Source organism: Acomys russatus, chromosome 3 (assembly GCF_903995435.1).
Source record: "Acomys russatus chromosome 3, mAcoRus1.1, whole genome shotgun sequence".
Taxonomy (NCBI): domain Eukaryota; kingdom Metazoa; phylum Chordata; class Mammalia; order Rodentia; family Muridae; genus Acomys; species Acomys russatus.
In genome coordinates, this window is record NC_067139.1 from 57,375,478 (window position 1) to 57,393,630 (window position 18,153).

The window sequence follows — 18,153 nt, forward strand, 5'->3', positions numbered from 1 at the left end:
AGGAGCTGACCAACATTCTTTCAGAAATGAACTTCTCAACACAGGCTCTGCACAGGCACACATTCTTTAAGAACAGACTGGCGGTCGCAAAGAGGTTTCTGCCAAGTCCTGAGCCAGAACAGACTTCCATACCAGAACCTCGCTCCTGTCTCTTCTGCATTGTGGAGAGTTTAAAAGATTTTGGTGTGTCTCCTGCATGCAGTGGATCATAGTTGGAAAGCACTCTGGTCCTCTTGATCCTTCGCACTGCTTTCAAGGTAAGGGGGGAGCGGGAAAAGAGGAAACAAGAACATTGCAGACCCATAGGAAGGCCCACACGTGAGGAGAAGGGCAGGCTGGTCAATCTACTATGGGGACTCCAGGAACTCTTTTTTTTTTTTTTAAACACATTTTTATTGAAAAATAAAATAATTCATATTACATCTCATTTTCTATCCCATCCCATGCATCCTCCCATTCCTCCCTCCCTCCCACTTTCACCCCAATTCCCCTTCTCTATGACTGTGACCGAGGGGGACCTCCTCCCCCTGAATATGGTGCTAGGGTATCAAGTCTCTTCTTGGTAGTCCGCTATCCTTCCTCTGAGTGCCATTGGGCCTCCCCAACAAAGGGACATGGCCAAATATGGGGCACCAGAGATCGTGTGAAAGTCAGTCCCCAGTCTCCACTTAACTGTGGAGAATGTTCTGTCCCTTGGCTAGATCTGGGTAGGGGTTTGATGATGACTGCATGTTTTGTCCTTGGTTGGTGCCTTAGATCAATCAGAACCCCTGGGCTCAGATCCACCCATCATAATGTTCCTCTTGTAGGTTTCTAGGACCCTCTGGATCCACCTACTTCCCGATCCCCTATATTTTTCTCACCTAGAGTCTCAATAGGATGTCCTCACCTCTATCCCACTTTGACTCCAGAAACTCTTAAATCTGATTTTAAAAAGCCATCCATTTCTGAAGAAAATCATGATCTACCTAGGCGTGTCTCTTCAAATCTGATAAATTCTCTCAAGTCAAATGTAACCAGAAGAATTTTTATAGAAATCTATTATTCTTCTCTTATGCATAAGCCTAGACCCCAAAATAAAAAACAAGCATGCAATCAAGTACAAATAAAAAGCAAACAAGCAAAACACCCTAGCAATAGTGCACAAGTCGTCTCAGTTCCACTTATCTGTGGAGCACTTTGAGGAGGAGGGCTAGCTTCGTCTCACTGGTCATATATAGACTGGTGTATTATCTTCATTATGAATGTAGTTTCGATGCATTTGTACCTGACCATGGAGCCTGTTACTCTTCCTAACAGCCTTAGAGGATCCCAGGTGACTTTATTTCTAACCTTTGTATTACATAGATACATTCTATGGGAATTAACAGCATAACAGAGTTCCCAGAGAGGATGTGAGTAAACACACACACACACACACACACACACACACACACACACACACAGTGAGTGAGGTATGAGGAAAAATAAATCTCTCTATCCACCAGTGTAGCATTTTGGTCTAATGTTACTCGTGTAGGAAAACAGGAAAGAAATTAATGGATAAATTTATTATCACAGTTATCAAGTAACCACAAGCCCAGGTCTCATTTCATGACGGGCACTAAATCTATACTTGGCCCAGTTTCATCACCGGTGGGAACCCGGACAAGCAGGCACAAAAACCAATAGGATTTCAAAATGCTTTCTACATTACCCTTTCAATATTCAGAAGCCAGTGTCTCCAAAACATAGCCAATCTTGTCTCCCGTGCAAACGCCCCACTTATTTATTTCCCATGCACACAGTGAATTAGCAGAGAGGGCTGTAAATTTGCTGACCCTTAATAAAGACAAATTCTCCAGGTGGATGGAAACCCACTCTTCTTTCTAAACCCGTTTCAGGATGATTTCTACTGACCTGGGATCCAAACTGCGTGCCTCTGGCATTTACATGTACCACAGAGAAAATAAATCAAAGAAGGAATTCTTACACCTTCTTTCATACACACACACACACACACACACACACACACACACACACACACACACACACAGACAGACACACAGACACACACACACACACACACACACACACACACACACACACACACACACACACACACACACACACACACACACACACACCAGGCCTGGCTGAAGGATCCCTGCTTACCCATTAAGTGAGGCCTGTGGGAATTACTCAGGCTGAAATGTTTGCTGGGGTTTTTGACAATGAAACCACCGCCATGGCTGCATTTTACATTTCACGTTGGGTGTTCAAACTTCTAACAATTCTAGTCGCCTCATAGTATCTACTACTTAGGGAGGCTCCCTGTGCAAAGGGGTCAGGAAGTGACTCAGCTTGAAATCTGCAAAATGTGTTCACATTCTTTGTCTATTTGAGCTTCGGGTCAGTTCTTTGTTGTTGATGTCCCGAGAATTGTTCTCCAACTGACTAACAGAGAAGGGGCATGCCGCATGCAGGCTGCCTGTCACCCAGATGTGACATGATCACAGTAAAGACTTTGATTTCTTGACACTGATGCTTATGACACACACAAGCACTCTCTGGAGTCTAGCACGAAGGGATCACCAGCCTAATTCCTCTTGGTGGCTTTCTGTGGCTTAAGGGGCTCATCTGGGTCTTCAAACACAGTTGCTAAGAAACTAAAGCATAGGGCTAGAGAGATGGCTCAGTAGTTAAGATCTGTAGCCAACTGCAAAGGGAAGCCAACCACCGGGTCAGGGCCACAGTGCTCACAAGCTGAGTTTTTGGCTTCACCTCCAGCCCTCTGCCCCATCTTCAGCCATGTGGTGACTAGTTTCGGGAAAGCTTTCTGGGTTGTGCTGTGGCCATCGCCCTGGAGCACAGGTCTGCAGTCCCTTTCTTTCCGTGGTGTCTAGTTCTCAGGCTTTAGGCAGGGCTCTGCCCCTGGCAACCGCAATGTGGGAATCCACAGCGCCGTGGCGTGAACTGGAGCCACCGTGCTCATGACCTGCCTTTCCAGCGTTTGAATTCAGGCCAACAAAAGTGCTAAAACACCTTTGCTCCTGAGTGACGATAGGTCTATCAGTATAATGTCAACCAGAAGTGTCAGGCGTGATTGATGTTTTAGGAAGTCTAAGAAAAAAAAAATCATATTTCATGAGACTTGCAATGTGGAGAGGAGACCAGAACTACCCAGATGGTTGCTGACTTGCCATTGTTTGCTTGATTCTTCTTTTGACTGTACATTGGTCCTGAGGTCTGTTCACACAACAGTCTGATACCTCATTCAGTACAGGGTTCCCTCATTACAAGATTTAACATTTGTATAAAGCAGGCTCTATGTCAGAGGACTTTGCCCAAAGCTGGCTGATGGAAAAGCCCCAAAGCATGTTTATGGGTGAGCTGTGATGTTTAAGTTGTTTGTATATATTTGGTGCATGCAGTTTTTGGCTTAGATTGTCAATTTAAAACGGCTTCATCAGGATGCAACCTGGTTGTGAGTCAAGAAACACTCACACCCTGTTTTCATCTTTTCATGTGTGACCTGATTTCTTGAACAATCCACAGATTAGACAACTTACAGTTGAACTGTATGTGGTAGATAATATATTTGGCTAGACATTTTGCTGTGTGATGTATTTCACACAGTAAGATGAGCATTGGAAGGTCCTTACCTGACGCTGGCTCTGTTTCCATTAGTATATTGCTAACCCCATGCCCCAAGGGCAATGCTATTAGGTAATGAAGCTTAAGTTTAAGGGCAGTTGAATAAATAAAGAAAGGTATCCAGAGGAATTATTCCTACATTTAAATACAAATTGAAACAATCTATTCCTTTTTGTAACCTGCAGACCACAGTCAAACATTTTTTTTTAAGTGACTTGTAACAAAAATCATTTTAAATACACATGTCTTTGTGCAGAGTCTGAAGCTTGTGGCCAAGCCACCATGCAGGTTCATTTCCCTGGACCCAAAGCATGAGCTCAGAATATTAGAACACACACAAAACCCTGCTTTGCCCACTATTAGAATTTTAAATCCCAGGTTAAGACCCGGTCTCGAGTTGAGTACAGATTTCAGTGGGATTTGGAAAAATCCTTTAAATAGATTTTTATTGGTTTTTAAGAACAGGGTTATTTTGTGTTAATAATGGGCATGCATTAGGCTTTAGATAATTGCTTTATGTAACTCGGAGTTTTGGCTTTCAGCTAAATAAACACGCTCTGTGTTCACAGGTGTATTGTCCTCAAGGGCACTCTGCTTTTAAAGGTGGCAGCTGTGGCCAAGGTGTTGCTGATACAGTTCTGTGTATAATTTATTGGAAACAGGTGCTGGCTCATGATGAAGATAGACAGGAAACTAAAGCAGACAACATGTTTAACCACCATTTAAAAAAATTCAGGTTCAGGGAGACAATGTGTCTGAGATGTTTGGGGGATGTTGCCAGCATCCCAGCACAAGCTTAGAAGCTCCGGCAGATACCCCCATAAGGAAGGGCTTGTACATGAATTTCAAACAGCCTGGCTTGATGAGTGCCTGACGCTATGCTGCCAGATTTAGTTGATTACATGAAAAAGTTTGTGTTAGGCCAGAAAAAAAAAAAATCATAAAATACTTTCCTAAGCTAATTGTTAAAAATTACTTTCAAATGAGGCAATAACTGTTAGTTTTCAATGATCTGGTCAGTGGAATAGGCTCTAATGCGTTTTCATTATTTTTGGAATCTTTGCTCAGGGTGCTGGTTCTGTCTGTGGGTACGTCAGTGTTGGGAAGAGCCAAGCCTTATGTCCGTAATGTGCGGGCATAGGCTAGGATGGTAATACAGGAGATGGGATCTGGAAAGGCAAGATCTGGATACTCAGCCTTCCCTGTGGACCCCGCATGGCCTTGAGCTGGGGAGCAGGGTTGGACATGGCTGTCATGTCTGACATTTTGTGGTACCAAGGAGCAGTGAAAATGAATCAGAAACACCTTATCCCTCAACCCAAACCAGTGAAAACAAGGGGACACACTAGCTCAAGGTTTTCTATGTGCCATTCCCTGCTGGGAGTAAATATTTAGTTTTTTCCCCCAACTCATTGTAAGTTTAATCACTCCCCTATCATATAATACACATGTGCAGTAAGTATGCATACCAAATGCAGATGAAAAAGTTGTTAAAAGTGCGTGCACAGTTTCTCAACCTCAAAAACCGAAATATCTTGGCCATTTACATGCTTAAAAAATACCCAAAGGCATTAGACCACATTACGGACTATTGGCTTGCCAAAATCCAGTTTTTGGGAAAAGAATCCACATTTAAGTTATAACACACGGTATAAGGGGTGGGGGGAAGGCAACTGAAACAACAAAATTTGGTTAAAAACATTTTTACCTCAAGGCTTAGACACTATGTGCCAAAAACGTTGACAAAACTTTGTACCAACACCAAGGGGCACACACGGTTTAATATTTGCTTGATGTCAAGAATCAGGGACAATTTAATGCTTGCATTAATTTGAAAGAATCTTGTGCAGTTGGTAGAAAGTTGCCCATTCCAATTCCTAATCTCTCCCAGGCACCCTGTCCCCAAATCCATGAGAAAGTGACTGACAGCATTACAAAACCCCAAATCTGCTGAAGGGCCTTGCAGCTGTTTTTATCGCCCTCCCAGTAGCCCCATCCTGGCCTGAGACTCAGGAATTTGGTTTGCACACTGCCTTGGAGCCATCAACAGAGGTTTAGCATAGAAAAGCAAATAGCTGGTGTAAAAATAAACCTTTTATTAAAAAAAACTTTATAAGGCCCCTTTATTTAGAGGGAGACTCACTCAAATAAATACACCGTTAACAAACTTATATAATGAATAATAATATATACTGTAGCAAGTGATGAGATGGAATCCCACAAAGCACGTGCTGAAATCCGATGATTGATTATCAAACCTATAAGGATAAATAAACTCCTTCAATTAATAGCTTGTCTTAGGGATGAGTTAAGGGAGAAGCCCCAATCGCAGGGGTTCACAGAGAGTAAATTCTGAATTGAGCAGAACTGGGTTTCAACACACTACTCTTTCCTGGGTAGGAATGAATCTGGAGGTCACAACAGGATGAGTCCCAACGTATAGACAGAGAAATGTGCTCTCTCTGTCTCTCTGTCTCTGTCTCTGTCTCTCTGTCTCTGTCTGCCTGCCTGCCTCTCTCTCTCTCTCTCTCTCTCTCTCTCTCTCTCTCTCTCTCTCTCTCTCTCTCTCTCTCTCTCTGTCCAAGCTAATGAATTATCCCGCCATTTGGGACCCATGTGTCTAAGTATCAGATGCAGCTATTTATAATTTATTTAAAAGGGAATTGAGAGCCGACCTGGTTTCCTTGAATGCGCTTCTTGCCAACAAAGGCCTGAAAGCACCCATTCAGAGACTCAGGTCTCTAGTTCGGTTTGCGTCCTCATTCTTCTCAGGAGCCGATGCGGATAATGCAGTCAAAAGCTTCATATTGATTTTGGAAAAGAACTGACTCTGTGCTTGCAACCAGCCGCCCTCTGATGTCTGAGCAGTGGGCTTGGGAAAGAATAACAACCAGTGGGAAACCCCCACGTGGCCAACTGCAAGCTGGCAACTATTCCTGCATGTCATTTTGTAGGATCCCCATTTTGAAGCAATGGGGGGAAAATGTCTGCCTGGGGTCCTGTGAATGCTGCTTTGTGATTCTGTTTTTCCCTTGGCCTTGGGATTGGGACGCTTCCACTGTACCCACCATGTGTGTCAGAGCTGCATTATGTCTGGATGTCTTGGAGAGTAAAACCTTTATATGTGTCAGTTCATTGATCCATCCACACACATCCTAATGGGTTACCATCTGGTTAGACTCTTCTTAGAAGCAGCAAAACAAAACTTAGTTCTGTTGCCTGCAAAGCTACTGTGTGACTCATCTATTTTGTTTTGGTGCTTTGGCTGAAACAGGAAAGGACCCCTCCCCTCCCAAATCAGGCTTAGCTCATTCCTGGCTAACAAGCATCTAAGGTATGAGAAGCCATGCTTGGCACCCCTGCCTGCCTCGTTGGGCTCCCGCACTTGGGCACTATCTTCCCACCCTCATCATCACTGGGCCTGGTTCTAGGTATCTAAAGAGTAGCTGGCTGCCACATCCCAGAGCCTCCTGAGATGAGTGGAACCAGCCTGTTCCAGAGCTGCTGAGCCTGCTGATTCTGCTTTATTCGTTCCTTCCAAAGAAAAACCACAATAAAAGTTTCTGCCCACATTTTCCTCTCACTCTTTCTGCCTCCTGACTGATGGGAGCTCTGCTGGGTGTGGCTTCATCTGGCCTAGCATGGCCCCTTCCCTAGCAGAGAACAAACCATCTTCTCAGCGGCTGTTCACTCCTGGTACGCTGGAGTACCAACAGTATCAAAGCCTATAGTTTAAAGAGTGCAGGGATGTCGTGATGGTTCAGTGGGTAAATAAAGGCACTTGCTCTCAAAGCCTCATGATCATGGTTTGGTCCCTGGAAGCTACACAGTGGAAGGAGAGTGCCACCTCACACAAGCTGTCCCCTGACCTCCACACACATGCCATGGCACACACAAAATAAATAATGCAAGAAGTGAGTCATTCTTTAAAATAAAGGGAACAAGTATACATTTCTTCCAGACCTCAAAGCCTCTGGAGAGACCTTGGGATTGGGGCTCAAGAAGCTCCATTGTGACAATTCCACAGCTAACAAAGCAGCTTCTAAAAATCTGTCAGGCTTGCTAGTTTTCGCTTGGATAACATGGACACTCTCCATCTTGATTCTGGCAAAAGTCACACAGGTAAGTGTATGTGAGTCACCCAAGTGTGTGGCAGAAAGAGGGTTAAATTCATTGTTTTCCTTTTAGCATCTTGCTCTTCCTTACTTGAGGTTTATTCATCCCACTGTAGGCCATTTTTCCGGTGTACAGTCCTGAGTCAGAGGAGATAACAGGGAAGGCTGTTTCAAGCTGTCTGAGTGCTAAGGTGAAGGGTCATTGTAGGGGACACAGGGAATAAGGCCAGATATGGGGAGGGGGATATTACCATTCAACAGCTGGTTTGTAAAATAGATAGTAGCCTTTACTTAGTGGGGTGATTTAAAGATACATTGATGTGCTGACCAAATGTGAAGGAACAGGGAGAGGGGAAAGGTGTGAGTAGATCCAGCAGGTGGCTCATGCACTCCTGGTGTGATGCTGTCAAACTGGAGCCACCATTTTGAAGTTGACAAAAGGCTATGTCTAAGGTCAACCAGGCTACACTTGTCGTGGGCCTAGCACACCTCTCAGCTAAATCTCAAGTAAGAAATCAAAGTTCTTGAGTGAATTTCATGACAATTTTACCATTGTAAATAAGATTTTTTTCAACCATTACCAAATCCTGTGAGTTTGTGACATGACTTCATTGGACTATCTAAACAGATTATAAGCTGTCTTATATTTAATCAAAGTTCATGTGAGGCCGCTTTGAGCTACCAGACTTATGGTCCATCAGAGCCAGTAGACAACTAGGGATTCTTTACTGCCTAGTACTTATTATTTTCCCTCAAGGAACTTTCTCCTAACTGATGCTTTGACAGTGTAATGGGGAATGACAGTAGGTTCTCACTTATATTAGAAGAATAACCAAAACAAGGAAGTGGTTGATTTTGTAAATAGGGTGTATACACAGTCCTCATGGAGAGTTAGTCCTGCCTGTATTGAAATGCTACCTCTGGGACTCGTGTGCTACACTTGCTGACTTCATGGAGTTAAACCACTGATGGCATGGGAAGGGACCATCATCTATGGAGCACCTACTTCCAGCCAGGCAAGAGTCCTGCAGGGGGCAATTATGACCAAAGAGAAATATCCCAAGATACAGAATAGAGGCATTGGGATCCAGGACACCAAGCCTTTATTTATTATATGGTCCCATGATATCATATTTATTATGTGGTATCCCCAGAATAATTCTTCAGAGAGTAGTGTGCATTTTTTTCTTGATACTACGTCTTTGATATAAAAAGTGTCAAGACTCCTCTCCTAGCTCACCTGGACCCTGACCTTACTACTTGCTCGTCTTGTACCAGATCATATCCCTGTAAATACATTTATTCTATTGCAAAATTCAGACTTTGGGAGTTGAGAGAAATGGGGGAAATCTAAAAGGCCAGGGTGGGGATCTTGATAAGGGGCCAGAGAAACTTGGAAGGAAGGCTGGAATGAGTAGTCAGCAAGTATTTATTTAGTGCTAGGGATGTTGGGGAATACAGAAAACTTATAAGACGCCATGCAGTCCGTGGCTGTGCTTCTGGTGAGAGTCCCTTGTGTAAGACTCAGGCGTGGTGCCGGCGTCTGCCCAGCCTGTGGAAGCCTGCCATGGTTTTTGAGACTGGCTGTCTGGCTGGCCTCTACACAGAGCAATAGGGAGTAGTGGGCAAGCCAAGGGTCTGGGAATGGATGAGTTGAGTCAGTACTATACACTATCAGTGAGTCCCATTCCTTCTGAAGTTGTTTCCATAGCTGTGCAACGTGAATAGCATCAGGACTTGCCAAGACTGAGCATACCTCAGCGGTTTATGGGAAGCGCCATAAGCCTAACAAATGTGAGGTCTTACTAAGAGGCATTGACTACGGTAGAGAGAGAGAGGTACATTCTGGAAGCCCTGGGTACTGTGCCTCACTTACTCTTGAGTGTCTTTTGCTGTAGCAAGTTCACAGTACAGGTGTTGGGGATATGGGCTTTTACAACCACCTTTCATAAACTTGAGAGTAAGAGGGCATTGGTAGCTGTGCATGACCCCTGAGAAGCAGCAGGGGAAATGCATCAAAGTTGAAAGATAAGCCCGGGAACAGAGCTGGTGGGGGAGCATACTGTACTTTCCTGTAGGTGGGTGATTCTGAGATACATTCAACACGTCTCCTCAGGAGGCCTGGCTAGATGAGAGAAAATCTAGTTTAAATGCACCCTGCGTCTTTGTGTACCGTCCTCTCTCCTAGGACGGGTCTTCAGAATGAACCTCTGTCTCAAGCTCAGAAGTATGTGCAGGGAAGATGGGAGCAGGGGTTTCCCAGGCAAAGGCATGGCGTAGCATCACAGTCAAGAGTGTGAGGTCAATTGGAGCTTTGCTGGGCACTGGCTGTGTGATGAAAATGTTGCTAGGTAGGCACAAGCCTGTGTTTCGTCATTAACACAATGGGGATGCTTTATGCTGTGGGCTTTGGTACAGTTGCTTTGAAGGCCGGAGGAAACAATGCTTAGCCTGTTCAGAGAGGTGGGGATCTCTTGAAGCAGAATTGAAGGCAGGAACTCATGTGAGGTAATGTATGTTAGTTTCCGAAGGGTGATCTCAGGCAAAGCAGAAGGCATTGGTTGAAGGAAAGCAAGAAAGCTAAGCTTACATACACCCAGAGCGTCTGGGCGAATACACAGGAAGGCCTGGAGACAATGTAGACATGGCTGAGGGAGGTAGCTGTTTGAGGGCTGTGCCTGGGGCATGGGACTTAAATTCCAAGATCCTTCGGTCCTTGTCCACTCAGTTCCTCTAGGCTGCAGGAGGCTGAGGCCTCTGCACACAAAGGCCTACTGCACCCTGCAGGAGGTTAGCAAATGTCCCACGGAGTGGCCTTTCCTCAGGAAACTAGCATCCCGTGTCCTGCCGTGGGCCTTGGGCATTTTTGCACAGTGGCTGAGATTCCTTCACCATTGCATGGGCTGGACTGGAAGGCAAGGGCAGAGGCTTAAAGGGGGACCAGGCTGACACTGGAGTGGGTGGACTCTTCTCGGGGGTGGGGAGGTGGGAGCTCCACATACATAGGGGTAGGAGGAAGCATCAAAGGGGTCAATGTGAGAGTGATCTGACAAGCTGTGAAGGGAGAGGTGAGGCAGCAGCAAGAAGCAGTGAGCCCTGTTTCTCAGAAGCAAGTGATTCCATGATCGGGGCATTCACTGGCACGGGAATGCACAGATGTGGGTAAAAGGCGAAAGAAAACCCAGCATTGGGGTCTTTTCTGTTTGAAATGTAGGGGGAACGGTAAACCCCTGATGGGCTGGCTCTGGGTACCGCTTGGGAAGGGTAGCTTGCTTACGTCATAGCCTGGCATTCTGCTTCCCGGAGGCTGAGTCAGGACCTGCGGTTGTGGAGGGGCAAGCTCACTGTGCAATCTGTCCCACAGAGTAGAAGTTGAGGGATGTGCACGCGTGGAAAGAAAGACACTGTAACTTGAGTCCTTGTGGAAGGGAGCACGGCTTGTTCTTGCAGTTCCTCCAGTGGCTTTCATCAGTCTAAATGCTCCCTGGATGACGGGCTTAAGACATGGTGTTGAAAGGGCTGTAGAGAAATTTCTGAATTTTCAGCTCCATCCTCACTCTCCTGTCCTCATCACTCAAGACACAGGGATCCGACTTCCCTCTGCCAGCACCTGTGTTGCATCCCTGATGCATTTTCCTTAGCGGGAATTAACATATTCCAGGAGCGATGGTTTGCCAATGAACGAAGGAAGTTGATGTTTAGTTACTTCAGCTCCCTTGCTGCTTGGGTAGAACCATCTGGAAGGACATGTTCTTTCCTGGCTCTTAAGTTTCTTGATGGTTGGAGGTACCGTAGCATTCTGAGTTTCTAGTATGTTCTATTTCCTGTTGGACAGTGTTAAGCTTTTTCTTCTCCTCAGGTAGCTAGACAACCTCTCAGTAGCTTCGGATGTGGAGTGCTGGAGCCAACACACGGCTCAGCTGTCAGAGCCTGAGGGAACTTTAATTATAGAAAGCTTAGACATCATGGGAGATGTTTCTAAGCTTTTCAAACTGTAGGTTCCATCTGGAAAGTCTCAGAAAGGTTGGCCATGTGGTGCGTTCCATATGACATAACCCATGCTTAACACTCCTGCTCACGTTCCCAGACACTGAAAAACTGCCATTTCAGGACATTCTTATCCAAGAGTGTCTGGAGTCCTCATGGAAAACCTTCTCAAAGCATTGGCGTTCGAGGCCAAATTCAGCATGCGAACCTTTTCCTGGCCTTTTAAAACATCCGTGTGGCCACAGGATCTTTACGGTATCTGGAGGTCCCTTTCACTCTTTTGCCCGCCCCCATAGTCAGGTGGTAATCACCACTTAAAAACATTAACATTGGTGCAGTAAAAAAGATTTATGAATATTAATTCTTTTTATAGCAGGTCATAACGTGAGCTAGAGAACAAACAGAGTATGGTTTCTTCACAGCACCGTACTGCAAACGAGAACGGAGCTCCGTGTTGTGTGAACTATTAGCTGGAGGTGCTGGGCTGAAAATGAATTTGTTTAGAATGGCTTTGCTCTTACCTGTGCCAGACACCTCGAATTTGTGGAACGTCTGTTCTGAAAAGGGAGGGCCATGAATTTTATAGATGTCATGTTGTTCCTAATCAGCAACATTAGCCAAAGAATTTTAAAAAATGTTTTCTTAAAGTGCAAGCAACAAAACACTGGGGTAGGGGTGGCTAGTCCTTAAGGACGCTCTGAAGCTACCATTTAAAAGCAGCACCTAGACTCTCAAAGCACTGTGGGTAAAGTGCTTGCTCTGCAAGTGTGAGGAGGCGAACCCAGCCCTCTAGAACCCACAGAAAGCCAATCATAGCGGCACAGGGCTGTAGCCTCAGTACTCTTGTGGTGAGATCGACAGGGATAGGTAGCCTGGTGTCCTTAGTAATGAATAATTAGAGACCCCGTGTCAAACAAAGTGAAAGAAAATGAATGACATCCAAAGTTGTCCTCTGATCTCCGCATATATTCCTGTGTTCATTTTCTCTCTCTCTCTCTCTCTCTCTCTCTCTCTCTCTCTCTCTCTCTCTCTCTCTCTCTCTCTCTCACACACACACACACACACACACACACACACACACTGCCACCACCGCCGCCACCGCCACCACCGCTGAATATTCTTACTTAATCTTAGCCAAAAGTGAAGTGATGACTGGACAGTCACTTCTCTACAAGTCCTCATCTACTCTTCTGTTCTAGTTTGCTTTTTGCTGCTGTGACAAATGCAATGACCGAGAGCAAGTTAAGAAAGAGTTTATTTAAACTTACCCTTCCAGGTCATAGTCTGTCACTGAAGGAAGTCAGAGCAGGAACTCAAAGCAGGAACACAGAGGCAGGAACCATGGAGAAGATCTGCTTACCGGCTTGCTCTCTGGCTTGCTCACTAGCTCATGCCCAGCTAACTTTTTCCCCCAGTCCAGGCCCACCTGCGTAGGGCTAGTGTTTCCCACGGTGGGCTGGGCCTGCCCACAGCAGCCATCAGTCTAGACAATCTCTCACTGGCCATTCTTCTATTGAGATCCTCACTTCCCAGATTGCATCGAGCTAACTGAAAATAAAAACTAACCAGGATCTCATCTTTATCTCTTCTCTAAAGCTGTGTCCTCAGCTGCCGCTGGGCCACTAAATTCTCTCCTTGCCATCTTTGCCAAGTTTTGTACCAGGACCCCTTTCCTGACAAATTCTCTTGGCATCAGAGGTTCAATGTAGGCTCTACCTTTTAGACTATGACTGGACATTTTAATTAACCTCAGGGTCTTCAACTGTACAGCAGGTAACAATTGTACCTACCTGTGGCAATGATGAAGGGTGAACAACTTGGAGTACATGAATCATTGCCACATTGCCTGACATGTTAACACTTGTGCTATTATTCTGTTATGTAGTGGCCCAGTATAAGCCTTCTTCAGTTTAATACCTTTGTGCTACATTTTTTTTTTTTTTTGACAATTGATGCTTGATTTTGATGTTTGAGCTACCAGGTTCTCTAATGTCTTACACTTTATTAAAAAAAAAAATACTCTTTACTCTCTACAAGATGATTTGAGTAGTGTTGGTTCTCCTTTGAGTATCTGGCAGAATTTTGTAGGGAATCTGTCTGGGCTTGTACTTTTTTTCTCAACATAGTATTTTTTTTTTTATTGATTATTTGTAATTTTTCACATTATGTACCCTGAACACACTCACTTCCCAGTCCTCCCAGGACTGCCTTCCCACACTTGTTACTCCCCCCTACCCAAGGAGGGAAAAAGTAGAAAGAAAAAAAAAAACCAAAACAACAACAAGACAACAGCAACAACAAAAACCAAACACAACTCCAGTGTGTATTACCCATATACTCACTGGAGCATGGTCAAACTCTCAATGGCCAGCCCATTGAAGAGAACTGAGTCCTTTCCTATCCCCACTGCTGTCAGAAGAGCTAGAGAGCTACACTTGGGCTTGCCCGTGACAGTGTTCAGGAGTTCTCTCTACACTCTGTGGGAGGTTTGATCAGCTCCTGTCTCAGCTATTACTGGGATAGGGGTTGTCAGAGGAGACTTCTATGTCCCTTTTTCTCAACTGTGAGTCTACAGTCATCAAAATCACTGCAAAACTAGATGTATTACCCTTTACACTCAGCAGAAGCACAGATTATGGACTTCCACAGAGTTTCAGGTGACTACACAGACCATGGATATTCATCCCATGGCCTGTGGCATCACCACATGCTATGGACCTCAACACGGTCTCCAGTAGCAGAGCTGACCACACCAACATGGTCCTCTGCCGCTACATGGGCCACAGGCACCATCACGGTGGCAGAGCCCCAATTTTAAATTGGGAAAATGTCTTAAAGTATTATTATTGCTTTGACCTTGTTGCTGATTATAGATCTGTCTTAATTGTTTATTTTATCTTATTGAGTGTTGGCAGGCCATATGAATACAGAAATTTATCCATTTATTTTGGGCTTTTCTACTTTAGTATGACACAGGTTTTAAAATTATGTCCTTAGTGATTTTCTGAATATGTCTGTGTCTATTTTTGTCTATAAATTTGTTAACCTGGACTTCCATTCTCTTTCTTTTGACTGATTTGTCTGTTTCTCAATTTTATCTTTTCAAAGAATTCTCTGTATTGATCCTTTGCATTGGTTTTGTTGGTGTTCATTCTATTTCATTACTTTCTGCTCTGATATCTTAATTATTTCTCCCTGCATACTGGTTTGGGATTTGTTTTTTGTTTTGTTTTGTTTTTTTTAACTTGGTATCCCGAGGCCGTAAAGTGTATCATTAATCTCTGAAATTGAGAAATCTCAGTATTTTGTGTAGGCATTTAGGATTATAGACATTCCTCTTAGGATGACTTTCATTGTGGATATGCCATAGGCTTTGGTGTAGTGTGTGGCTAGCTTTCACTATGTATATGCCATAAATTTTTGTGTGTTGTGTGTTCGTTTTCATTCAATTCTGGGAAAAGTTTTGTTTCCTCAATTTGTCCAGTGTCTCTTTTATCACTCAACAATATGTTGCTTAGTCTCTGTGAGTTAATGTGGTTCCTGTGGCATCTGTTGCTATTGATACCAGGCTCAGTTCTGTTACAGTTAAGTAGAATATAAACACCTATATTTGTCTCTGCATGCTATGTGTCATGATTCTTCCGTTATTTTTCTGAACTGCATCATTTACATAGAATGAGACACTTTTTCTTTTACCTTTTCTATTTACTTGGAAGTGTTCTTTGATTTTTCTTTATGATATAGGATATTCAGCCTTTGATGATCATTTTAAAAACTGATTATTTTCCACTTGTACAGAAAAATTTCTTTGTGAAATTGTTGTGTGCTTATTAAAACACAACAGTAAGAAAGGAAATTATTTCCAGTTTCAAAATTAAAATATCTGCATTTTTCTTTAATTCTATTATTCCTATTTCCATATTAATTATTTCTTTAAAATATTTTTTATTTTATTTATATGTGGGTATGCCTGAGTACATATATGCACGCTACCTGTATGCAGTTACCTGCAGATCCAGGAGAGGATGTTGGATACTCTGCAACTGGACTGGTGGGTGCTGGGGATTGAACTGAAATCCCCTGGAAGAGCAAGCAGCAAGTGCTCTTAATCACTAAGCCATCTCTCCAGCCCCACATGCAATTGCTACCTGTATAGTGTGTAGTAGGTACTCCCTGGTTTATGATGGAGTGATATTCCCCAAAGCCTAGAGTTAATTGAAAATACCACAAGTCAGAACTGAACGTACTATACCTAGCTACAGAATGAGCCAAGAACACTAACAGTAGCCTATCCTTGGGTTTGCCAGTGCGTTGATCTCTGTGTCTTGAGCCTGGAAAAAGATCAAAACTCAAAATCTGAAGTAAAATTTCTCCTGAATATGTGTTATTTTCACAGTACTATAAAGGCTAAAAATCAGTCAAGCCAATGTTAAGCCAGGAGTTATTTATTCTTTTTTGGATGTGTAGTAGAAATTTAATTTTCTATAGAGTAAAGCCATTGACCATGCAGCCAGTTTTTTCACCCACTGATGATTGATCCTGTCTATGATACTGTGTTCTGAAAGGCACTACAAGGCTAAGATGCTCTTGTGTCTACTGTTCTGTCCGTTTCATTGCCTTGGCATTTTTATTAGTACTGCTTTTAAATGTCTCAATACCTGGTGAGAAGATCTCTTTGCTCTTGATTTTCAAAATAGTCTTTGCTATCCACGTGCCTTTACCCATCCATATATAGTTCAGGACTCATTTCTCTTTTATGTTTATTTATGTATATATCTGAATGAAATTATGTATATAGAGGATCTGCAGATACCAGAAGAGGGCATGAAATTTTCTGGTACTGGAGTTTCAGGTGGTTGTCAGCCATTGTGTAGGTGCTAGGGACTAAATCTAACTCCTCTACAAGAGCAGTAAGCACTCCTAACAACTGAGCCATCTCTCCAGTTCCTAGAATTCATTTCTAGAAGGAAAATTATGTGTAAATTATAATTGGAATTGTATTACTTTTTTTAAACTTAGTTTGGGGCATATTGATGTTAGTATACTATTAATTTGCTCCAATCCTTGGCATAAGAAACCCTGTCTCAGAAACAAACATCCCCACAAAAAAAAAAAAAAAAAAGAAAAAAGAAAAAAATTCATCCTGAAACACTCATAGTATTTGTCACTATGATAATTTTTGTACTTTCTTTATTAGTAATGTTTCTGTTGCTGTGATAAAATATTATGATCAAAAGAAACTTAAAGAAGAGTTTATTTTGGTGTACAGGTCCTGAGGGAGAGTCCATAATGGCAGGCAAGAGATGGTTAAATCAATATTGAGGTTTCTTACATAGACCGAGCATACGGCCCAGCTCTTCTGCTCCTGGGCATGCACCTAAAGGATGCTATTCCCTGCCACAGACATGCCTGAATGTTGTATTCAGTGTTGCTCTATTCACAAGAGCCAAGAAAAGGAAATGGCTTTCCATGAACTGATTAATGAATAATGAATTGTGGTGCATATTCAGCAGTAAAGAAAAATTATGAAATTTGCAAGAAAATAAATGTAACTGCAAATATTTTATTAAGTGAGGTAGCCCTGGCTCGGAAAGACAAATACTGCACTTCTCTCACATGAGGCCCCTAGTTTCTGCTTTTTACATGTGTGTGTCTGTGTGGGAATAGGCATGGGTAGAGGCCAGGAGAGCAGAAACAGGCCCGTGGTCAGTGGGGCCTGTTTTATATCACATAGGATATGAAAACAGGAGGGAAAATACTAGGAGTGGAACAGGAAGAGGGGAACAGGACTATGTGTGACAAAGCCACAAGGAAGCTTCTTTCTTTGCAAACTAATTAAAAAATAAAATTAAGGAGGACACAGTGGTATATGCCTTTAATCCCAGAATTTCACTTGCCCCAGGTAGTTAGCTACGTTTCCAGTACCGGGCATGATTTCTGTCTTGTTGAGTTGTAAGTCCAGTTAGAGAGCTGTTGGTTACCACCAAGCTATGCGTACCAATACTGTATCCTTAAGGTTGCCATGCCGACAGACATTCTTGTGGTTCATAGGCATCATAGCTGCAGAAGAGTGCTGCTTGCTTCATTCCCTTATAGGCTTTCATGGGACTTTCTGGTACCCAGAAAGCTAGCCCCCATGGAGGAAGCTTTCGGGTGACTTCCACATGTGCCTCTAGGCCCTGTGCTGAAGTGAATGGCTTCTTCAGTACCAAGGACTTACTCTCAGTTTCTGGGAGGCAACTGAAGCAATACCAATAGCAATTGTTTTAGGAGTCTCTCAGATAAGCCTGAAAACAACTGGAAAGGGCTTTATCATGCCTAGTGATGGGGTTATTTTTAGTCTATGGCCTTGTCAGCCTCGATGGGAAGCTATCATTTAAGCTGTATCTGTACAGGTCTACACAGACTTGTATTA